The sequence below is a fragment of the Strix uralensis genome, unplaced genomic scaffold (assembly GCF_047716275.1).
Source record: "Strix uralensis isolate ZFMK-TIS-50842 unplaced genomic scaffold, bStrUra1 scaffold_117, whole genome shotgun sequence".
Lineage (NCBI taxonomy): Eukaryota > Metazoa > Chordata > Aves > Strigiformes > Strigidae > Strix > Strix uralensis.
In genome coordinates, this window is record NW_027436759.1 from 115,413 (window position 1) to 126,284 (window position 10,872).

The following is a 10,872-nucleotide window of genomic DNA, read 5'->3' on the forward strand; positions in this document are numbered from 1 at the left end:
TGAGAAGTGCCATGGAAACAAGATTAGAGAACTAAGATAAGAAGAACTGTCCTGACGATTCAGGCGAGAAACTATCACCCAATCGTGAACTGTTAGTTACTAAAGTAAACCAATCCTGTATGAACACCTACTTTGAAGAAGGTTATAAAAAAGCTTGTTAAAACAATAAAGGGGCTTTTGCAGCCATTTTGGTCGCTTTCACACAATCTGATGTTTGTCGTGTCCGTCTCAACTGCGACACCCAACTGGAAAATTCAGTTGCAGTATTCCAGAGTCATTCTCCGATTTTTAACTCATTTGCCTAGGCAGGATCAGTGCTGACATGGAAATATGAAAGACTTCTGTTTGAAAAAATCAGAATATCCTGATTTTCTTAAAAGGAATTCCCATTTTTCTCAGCCAGTCACAGATTCAGGAAACACCTTCAGTTCCTGAGAAGTTGTATTCTCAGCAAAATTGGCTATTAATTTAGCAGTGCTTTGCGTTGGCCGATTAGCAGTCAAACCTACATTTCATCAGACAGAACATGCTGTCTTCTATTTGATATGGCAGAGCCCTGGAAAGACTCCTCCTTCATGCTGTTTATTGAAAACAGGATCCATTTAGGTATAAAAACCAAACAAACAAGCAAAAAAAACCTCTTGCAGTTTCAGCAAGTTAACTCATCAGTATTGGCTTCTGTGATAGATAGTAAACTATTTATTCATCAAATTCAGTTAAAACAATGGAGAAGTAAATCACCACCTGAGCTATGTAAAGCTAATATTGCTACATTGTATAAAACTAACCGACTAACAGAAAGCGCTTAGCTTAACTAACATAATAAATCAAGGCTGTGTAGGGGGTAGGTAGAAGATATAGTGGTGCGTCCTTATCAGAGCTTTAACAGAGACATGTAGAGACAAGAGGCAAGCAGAGACATGTCAGAGAACTACAGAGGCTGCGCAGAACCTTGGGGTGAAAAGTTCAACGGCGAGGAAGAGGAGATACTTCATCTCTACGACCACTATTCAGGACTCTGCGACCACCGCCCAGAACTGTTGAAGTTTACTGCGCAGAGAAACCTCATTAAAATATGAAGCGGGGGTAGGCGGGGATAGATTATGAATATATATGAGAGTTTCATTAATATACATCACTTTGTAACACATAAGCAAGACAAAAAAACTTCGAAAGTGCGCGCCATTGGTGGAGTTGAACTCCCCGGCCGCCCAGCGCTGTTTTGCTTGTTGCCGCTTGCTAAATAAACAATTGGAATTTTTATTGGCCCTGTCTCACATCAATTTGAGAATTTACCTATAACAGCTTCCTTTGTTGAAGCACCTTGAGCCTATTAGAAACATACACCTTCACTGACATCTTGCTGTTCTGCTTGGAAAATTCAGCAAAAAGCTACCTATTTATCTTTGCATGTACATCCACATAAGTTATGTCAGCTGGCTGTCACCAGTGTGACCAAAGTTCTAGGCACACAGGTTACTGACCTCAAAACACACTGTTTGAAGTCCTTGTTTGACATAATTTGTGTTATTCTCTACGTCAATAGCTATTTCATCTGTTGTCTACTATATTTACAACTGAACAAAATAAAGAGAATAGAAACTATTACTCAATGCAGTTTTCCTTAGACATTCTCCTGTCTCACTACAGGAATAATTTCAGCTATGCTAGCAAATATCCTACCTTTTAAGAATAAGGATGTATAGGTATCTGCAATGAACATGAATAATTTCTAATGTTATTAAAAACTCAAAACTTCCAATTTAAGAATCATAGTTGAGAAACATGAACCCCTCACAAAAATGTGCCTGACTTTCCTCTTCATTACTTCAGCTGAAAATCATTCAGAACTACTACAATAAAATCATGCTCCATATTTTCACTGCACGATGAACATGCAACGTGGAGGTAGTATCTGACTTTTTTTAGGGAAGAGTGTACGTATAGCCAAATGAAACTGCGTTCCCAGCAACCAATAACACTGAACTTTGATATGAATTAATGATACAGAGGAAGGGCAGGAACAAAGGGAACTGGGGGGCAAAGGGGAAGATAAGCAACAGACTTGCCTAAAAAGAGGCCAGAAATCCCAAACTTGTGGTCTGTGTTCTCTTCCCATCAGAGGCAGGCATGGGCATTAGCTGTGGTTTCAACAGATCAGACCTGCATTGTGATATTCCCTTACAAACTGCAGCCAAGGAGGAGGGGCAGGGCAGGGAGAAAAAAAGAAAGAGAACAGAGACAGGGGGTTACAGCCAACAATACAATATATCCATCCCAAACAAAGATGGCATGGATCTTCCATCATCCCCATGTCAATGTTCTCAATAATATTCATCAAACAATTTATTAAGAATTCTGAGGTGAAAAGTTTGTTCATAGGAATGTTCCTGTGATGAGGCTTTAATAAATCACAGTTCCTGTATGGAAAGAAATACATACCACATTAGACTTCCCTTGTCAAAGTTCACTGCTGAGATTCTTGGTGGCCACAGCTGCTTTAGACACCCAGTAGCTACTACAGCATTCACCTAAAACTGAAACCAAAACATCAGATAAGAAAAATTGGCATGTGTAACACATACTCAAGCAGCACTGTGGCATAATTTGCAGCGTATAGCTACATTTGTTATACCTGAAATCAAGCCTCATGTTTATTTGTAACAGCAATAGCCATCTGATTAAAAAAATAATAAAACTATAGCATCTATTTCTGAATCATTTGTCTTGGATAATTAATTTGCCAAGAGCATGAGTCACCCAGTTAGAAATGAGTTAGAAAATTACTCATTTCTAACTTTATACTAATATTATCCTTAAAATAAAAGGATTCCTCCCTTACCCCTAAATATTGCATGTTTTGTTTCTTTTCACAATGCCAAAATCTGCTTTATACAGAATTTTTGGATTGTTGGAATAATTATCTTAGGTTTATAACACCATTCACCCAGAAAGATCTTACGGTGCTTTATAAATGTCTGTGTATTCTTCAGTGCACCCCCATACATGATGCAGTACATGACAGTACTTGGCAACACTATACAAAAGCACCTGACTGGAACTGCAGTCAGATCCTATAATCTGTTGAAACAGCAAAGGGAAACTCAGATGCACAAAACTGAATTACTAACAACAGAATTTTGCTGTTTACAGCTCAGTTTTTGCAAAATGGGGTTTATTCTGACTACAGAGGGTCAGATCAGCCAGTGCTTGGTAACACTCATCATTTCAGTGGAAACCTTTCAATTTCTTCAGATTTCAGCTGTGAGCAAACTTTCAGTAAGGAAGCCTGGCCTGCTTCAAAACTCTTCTCATCCTTGGCTGCAGCATGTTGTGACAACATCAGGGCAGCATTAAATGGAGAACTTTATGCTGAACAACATTTGGAAATACTCTCTCTAACTCTGCAAGTCTGGATATGCCCAAAGGCTGCAATCCAGCCAGCCTCCTGCATATTTGACTCCTTGCTGAAGAATTGCCAAAGATGCAACTTCAGAAGCAATTTAGCCAATCTAAGACTGCCTAATAGATGAGAAGCAGCCCTGCTCTTTTGTCCCACCAGCATTTCTGCCTGCTCTTCTGCTGTCCCAGCACCTGTTTGGCCACATGGATCTACTTGCTGATTTGGCTGAAAATAATGGTATAAAAACATGTTTAAAAAACTAGCTGCTCATTAATCAACCCTTTGAGAAGCAACAGAGACTTCATGAGTTTTCATCATCTTTCATCTGCTGGTGCACTTTCAGGGAAGAAGACTGTGCTTCTCTTCAAGGACTGCAAAGAACACTGTAGTCCCATCGCATGGCACAAATACAGGCTCTTCTTTTCAGGAGTATGACTTCATTCTATGCAGGGCAGATGTCTAGTGTGTATTAAGCTCCCTGCCTTCTGTTTTTCCTACAGGATGGGCAATGGCCAGCCTGAAATACTACTAAAACATAAGCTTACAAAAGAAAAAAAAAGGAAGATGAGCTCAGACCAAAACAGGAAATGCCCTGGGCCATTTGTTATTGTCAAAGAGCCATTATTTTCAAGTCCTTTAAAGATGTGACTGGTTAAGAAATTTGTTTTCTAAATGTTAATTCCTTGCCCTTTTATCATGCTTTAGGATAACTGTGTTACCCAATATTAGACATTAAATTTAACATCTAAACTAAGCGGCTAGAAAGCAAGGTTCCTCCAGGGGGCAATTCAGGTTATGGTTATATTGCTTAGCTGTACCATGTAGCATAACTGGAAAGAACAAGAGTTTAACTTAGGCCTGAAACTATTCTGAGCATTTCTCACCACTGGCTCTACAGGAAGCCCAAGTTAAAACATCTGAAGGTCAGTGGCATGACTATCCCACTCCAGTCACATCTTCACTTAAGTTCAAGGAGAAGCCCTGAGTGCCCAAAACCATGATGACATTCCGAGGAATGGTACATAACATCAGAGAATGGCACTAGTTTCTGAGGTCAAGACAGACAGTTGACACTTGCCAAGGATAAAAGAAGCTCTGTCTTGGGTGTCAGAGCCAGAAAGATGAGTAATACTACACTGAAATACTGTAATGGCTGCACTGTAACATATCCTGCTCCTTGGATTTAGCCCATGTTACATGAGCAGTAAGCTTCTTACTCTTGAACCACATCTTTTTGAGGCACCTTATATTTTTGAGACACAGAAGTGTCCAGTCTTCTGGCTTCTACACAGAACTATATATATATATATATATATGTACACACACACCCCCCTTTAGTGGAGATCTTTCAGTTTCTTCAGCTATCAGATAAATATCTGATATTTATTTAGATATATCTTGGTATCTTGGCCAGTTTCCCCATTTCAGAATGGCATGACTCTAGATATGTATTGACTTCATGTTCCAATTTATTTATCTTGTTAAGCTTCTAGTAAGAGGACAGCAACAGTTGAGAATGTAACGAGCAACAGAATGCCTTTGGTAAAGTTTTCTGGGCTGTTCTGAGGGCTCTGGGACCATTAGACAGCTATTTACAGCCTCTGTTTTATATAACACTACAAAAGAAGAAACAGTATTCTCAAAAAAGTAATCCTAAGGATTAAAGCTTGAATTTCTTACACCATGAAGAATTTCCATAAGCAGCCCGGAACTGAAATAAAACTTCTGAAACCTCAGTTGAAATAAAATTCAAACATATGTTTCATTTCAGGAAAGTCAATCCTGAGATTTTTACCTTTAAATAATGGTTACCCATGTTGGTATTTACACAGCTCTGTGGATGATTGAAAAAGAATCAACAACACATGGAGAGAAATAGTTTTACTAGTAAGATTTGGAATTCATGCCCAGCCCTTAACCTGGAGGTTTCAAGCTAACATACTGTCTGCAAAAAAAAATAATTAACATCATGTATGGCAAAAAGTGCAAAACAGGCCTAGTCCCAGACTTAGAGATAAAAAGACATTATGCAAATATTTGCAGAACATAGGCATAGGTTTAGAAATTAAAAAAAAAAAAAAGAAAAAGAAAAAGAAAAAAGGGGACATTTTAGGGAACCAAACAATATTTGGATACACAGTTCAAACACCCTTCATGAAATATAAGCAGCACATATAAAAAACATTTTCTGAAGTAGCCAGTGTTCCTGTACTGTATCTGTCCTTCTGCATTAACCATACCACTCTATTTTTATGTCCAAAGGATGTAACCTTGAAACCCATAGGAAAACTAAGATGGCTGTGTGAAAACAGCGGCAAAGCTCATACTGACTTCTCTAAGTACAGGATTCGATTTATTATTCCAGCTGTATAGCTATTTCTAACAGTATGTCCTGAGACATCAGTAGAATGTCGGCTAGGAGAGAAGAATATTACACACCTAGTTGATACCAACCGTCACTCTTTCTGCTTGTGCTTTCTATGGCAAGGTTTTCAGTTATGTGATTACCAGTAACTCAAAAATGCCTGGTTTACATGATTCAGCATGATCACAACCCAAAGTGAGACAGTGTACCGGCTCTGGCTGGGATGGAGTTAATTTTCTGGGGCACATCACAAATGCCCCAGAAACTATATTTAGCAACCAGTTCTACGGAAAAGCCATCTATGCAGACTTTTCTTAAAAATAAGACAGCACGCAATTTAAGAGCAGTCATCTTTTCTTGTATAAATACACTTTCACAAAAAAACCTTTGACCGTATATTTTTTAAACAATAGTTTTACTATTCACAACATGTATCTTAAATACCTGATAGCTAAGCTATTTGCTACATGACTATGAATCAGTCAGACAAAACAGACTGAATGTTTTGACATTTGACAACAAATTGCATCAGACATTGACACTGACAAACAAAATGAATCAAACAGACAAAACATTTACAGGACAAATACTTGTGTCACAATGTGAAAACAGTTCTTACCATTTTCTCCAACGGAGGCCACTTTTGCTGTTACATTGACTACTGTGATACTGTGTTGTTTGGCCTGATCAGCCAACTCCTGTCTAAATGCTTCAGCCCCTTTCAGCAATAAAGAAGTAAAATACTTAGCCATCACTGGTGGTCTTACAGCATCTGTGCCAGAGTTACAGAAAGACCCTAGAAAACGCAGAAGAAAAATAAAAGTTGGGTTTTTTTCCCCTCCAGTTAGTAAAGCTTCAGTTTCCTTTGGTAGTAAAACATATAAATATATATATATGCACATACATACACAAAATATTTCTCAATTATTATTCATCTTGAGAGTCTATTAAATTTTACTCCAGATTGGCAGTTTAAATGAGTAGGGTATGTCACAGAAACATTTAAGAAACATACTTTATCATCATTTATGCTGTGATGATGTTAAAAAGCTCCTGTGAGGTTAAGAATGCACTGTATTAGGCAAACATGAGTACAACTGCGCTAATGGAAGGCCCTAATGATCCTGCCTTGAAAAGCTTCCTAATCATAGTAACAAAAGATTTAAATGGATGGATGGATGGATGGATGGATGGATGGATGGATGGATGGATGGATGGATGGATGTAAAAAATATACAGCACACTAATACTGAAAAAAACTGCATTACTAATTCCTCAAAATATCCAAGCCATTCACTTATTTTAGTTGCTAGAGCCAGTATAGAACACTATTACTGTGAGGCACTTGGTTACACACGCTTCTTTAAGAGCTGTTCGAATTAAAGTGACCTGAGAACCTAAGTACACTCATACACTTGGTAAGCGTAATGATCCAAGACACACAATTATGTTTTCAGGTACATTTTTAAGCCTGTTGATGAGAGATAGAAGTTTCTGATTTCAAAATGCTAGATCTGACCTTCAAAACAGTAATCATTTATATTACCGTATTGCAGAGAATAATCGATTTTGAAACTATTTGGTTTAATTACAAGATTAAAAGGTTGGTTAAAGCTGAAATGATCTCTTTAGCTCATCAGAGAATTATGCAATAAATCAAAGGGTAGAATGAATAACCAGGGTGGAGGGAGAAACAGCAATAGCTTTTTTGTCTCAGTTGCACTCTTTCCAAGGACTAAGTCTTGAGTTATTCAAATTGAACAACATACATCTTAGTAAATATAGTTCTTCTATACAATACAAAACAATACAGCTCCTGCTCAAGGAGTAATACTATGTTTGCCATGTACATGCTTTCAAATGAAGCTATGAAGATTTGAAAATTATATGCTGAGCACATGTAGCACATTTTTATAACACAAAACCCTGTCATGGGACCAGGTGGCCTCAATGCATCTATGAAAAGCACACATGCAGCAGTACCTAAACATGCCTTAACACAACCATGCCTCCAGCTGTGAGCTCCCTGTCTCTTCTCTTCTCAGTGAATGACTTTAAACGACCACAGGGCAACAGGCAACCCCAACACCTTACTTGCCACAGCAGCCAGCCCTGGCGCTGGGAAGCCGCCAGAGGCCAAGTGTCAAGGCCCGAGTCCAGCACCAGGTGCTATGGCTTGCCTCCAGCAGCCCATCAGCGATCCCCTCCTTCCTCCCCAGGCCCCCGGCTGGCTATTTCACACTGCCATGTGCTGCTCAAGCCCCCTCTTTGCCGGTGGGTCTGGGATTCATTTTCCAGACTGTATTTTATGCTTCCAGAGCACCTCAAGGGAGCGGCCTCATGACCATCCGCCAACTCCTTCCTCCCACCCTGCCCGAACTCCCGCAATTACTCAGTTAACCAAATTACCCACGAAACAGCCGCAGCATTTGGAGGCCGGCGGCTGGCAGAAAGCTCCTGCCCCTGGGGAAAGGGCCCCGACTACAGATACCGCCGGGGACGGCTGCGGCTCCGGCCCCACACCGCCGTGGGGCTCCAGCCAGCCGCCCCCCACCCTGCAGGGCTGGACCCCGCCTGCTCCCGGCCGGGGACGCCCAGCCCCGCTCGGATCTCCTGGGCCTCGACGCCGTCACCTGCCCCCGGGGTGACGCCTCCCGAGCTGGGGAGCGCCCGCGGCAGCCCCCAGGCCGGGCGCCTTCTGCCGGGGCTGGGTGCGAGGGCCCGGCGGGGTCGGGGCGGCGGCGGGTGGTCTGTGGCCTCGCTTCGCGCCGAGGCGGCTTCCGCCAGCGCTGCCGGGCCAGCGGGGCCGGTGGGGCCTTGACGGTGGGGCCGAGGTGCTACGGCTGGACGTTACGGCGGGCCTCGCGCTCCGGGCCCCGTCACCTTGTCTCCCGTCGTTAATTTGACGTAAGTTCAGGTCCCTTTGAAGGAAGAGACGCTGTGCTGGCCGACTGACACCGGACCGCAACGTGAATATCGTCTGCTTGCCAGTGACTGCCTCTGCGCCCCTCGGTTCAAGGGAAGGCTTGAACGTATGCACGCTGATGCACAACAATTACACGGACAAACTCAAGTCATTTTTCTCTTAAGTTTGTGCCTTTAAAGCTAATCTTGAGCAGGAAACAAGCAAATAGTTGAAGAATTGAAAGTCAGCTGTGGAAAAAATATATTGGATGAACTGGGAAATGTGACACTGAAGAAGCAGCTTATTGCTTAAAAGACATAAAGGAAAATATACCTATATCAGTAAAGAAGAATGCACAAATCAACAGCCTGCAAAGTCATGAGTTCACAAAATCAGCTGTATATGACTTAGAAATAATGTCACCTGAAGGCAATTGATGGCACTGGGCCAACGAGGGTACCACTATATAGGTTCAAATTAAAGGCAGTGTGAAATGCACCCACAGGACTGTGCAAATCACAAGATCAATGACACGCACTGCCCTGAAAGACAGGTGAAAAGGGGCTGATATGGCAGACTACCAAGAAGGTAACGCAGCACACCATTTTCCTCCAAGGCACCTCTGTGACAAGGAACGGGAGCTTTCCTGCCAGTCAGCTCCAAACAAGCCCTGCAGAAGAAGGACTCTCCTCCAACCAGGATGGGAAGGCAGCGCTGTCAGGGCACAGGGAAGCGCAGCAGAACCAGGAGTGCTGAGGGGAAACTGAAGTGCTTTGTCAGTTCCCCGGGGAAGATGAGTTGAGTACAAAGACGCTGAAGCCAGTTCTGGTTTGGCTGCTGCTCAGATGTGCTGAAGGATGCTGGGCCAAGTCCCAGAAGTGTTGACTGTGTCTCTAATTTCTTCTGACAGCAGTGTAAAAGCTACCCGAGATACGCTGTCTCAGAGGGCATCATCTCATCACTCTGATGAGGAGACTATCCACAACTTTTCAATCCTGTCCCAAATATAAGGAGCATAAGTTTCTAAGGGTAATGATGAGAGCTGTAACAAGTAATTCATAAAAAAAATCTTTTCCCCTTGCAGAGTGGCAACCTTGCTCCACAAGTTATAGAGGACTTAAAAAGAAACATAATTTCAGGAGCTAATGAGTTAACACTTTTGGCAGCAGATATTTTTGTTGCAACTGGCTGTCCTTGCATAAACTACTTTAAGGAGAATATATTGGTGAAAAGCCATATAGGTTATTTACATAGATAGAGTTTCATCATCTCCCACTCCAAAACAGGCTGGGTTGGTTATGCTGATGTAATGTTTTCTTTATCATGGTTTGTGTGAGGCTAGGAGCACATGTTAGATTGTGTTTTGCTCTTTTAGTATGTTGATGGTAGTCCTTTGAGATACTAGTTTAAATTACGCAGCATGTGCAGTATTTTAAAATCAGTTTCAGAAATCTAATATTCAAACAAAACCAAAATACTGCTTGTACTATGAGCTTTGTTATGCCCCAAGTTCTGCAGAAAACAGCACCCAACATTTTTAGGAATATACCTTGAAAAATATTCCGAGAAGATCTTCAGTTTTCCTTTTCAACAAGTAGAAGAGAACAACTTTCAGGTTTGCTCGCAGGAGCTAATTTTCCCCTTTATTTGAGAACCATTCTCAGTCCCTTCCTGGTATGAAAAAGGTGGTTTGGCATTAGGTTAGTTCAGTAGTTTGAATTCACTGTTCTGTTCAGGATAGAAACTAAAATACTTTTAAAAAAGTTAGCCTAAGTCTTAAAGAATGTCTACAAGAGCTTTTCGGTTTTGTTTGGCAAGCAATTTCAAATCCAAAATCGCATCACTTTCTGCTGTTAAAACACACCGACTCTTGCAACATGGTCTGCATCTGAACTGAAATCAAGCACACATCTTTTACTGATACGACACAACCTCTGTTTAACGAAAGATGGGATATAATCTTAAAGACAACCTCATCAAAGCAGCTGATACAGGATCTGTGTAGAATTATTCTTTTACAGAATTGCTTGCACTAGCTGGCATTTTCTTCAAATGAAAGACAAACGTTTGGTTTTGGTAGTTATTGACTACTTTCAAGTTACTTTTCCTTTTATTTCAATTTAAAACAGGCAGACATTCTTTATTAAAGTTCAAAGAATTCCTGTCTGAGTCTAAAGAGAAACTTATGGTGATTTTTGT

General features: G+C 41.0%; 1 long non-coding RNA gene across 1 annotated transcript; it reads right to left on the bottom strand.

Moving 5' to 3' along the window:
* Positions 1-1,513: 1,513 nt before the first annotated feature.
* Positions 1,514-10,335, bottom strand: LOC141938499 (uncharacterized). The gene is made up of 4 exons (XR_012627312.1): positions 10,223-10,335; positions 6,388-6,564; positions 2,443-2,537; positions 1,514-2,188 (listed from the first exon to the last, which is right to left on the bottom strand). It is a non-coding gene; the product is annotated as an uncharacterized LOC141938499 (long non-coding RNA).
* Between the last annotated feature and the right edge of the window lie 537 nt (positions 10,336-10,872).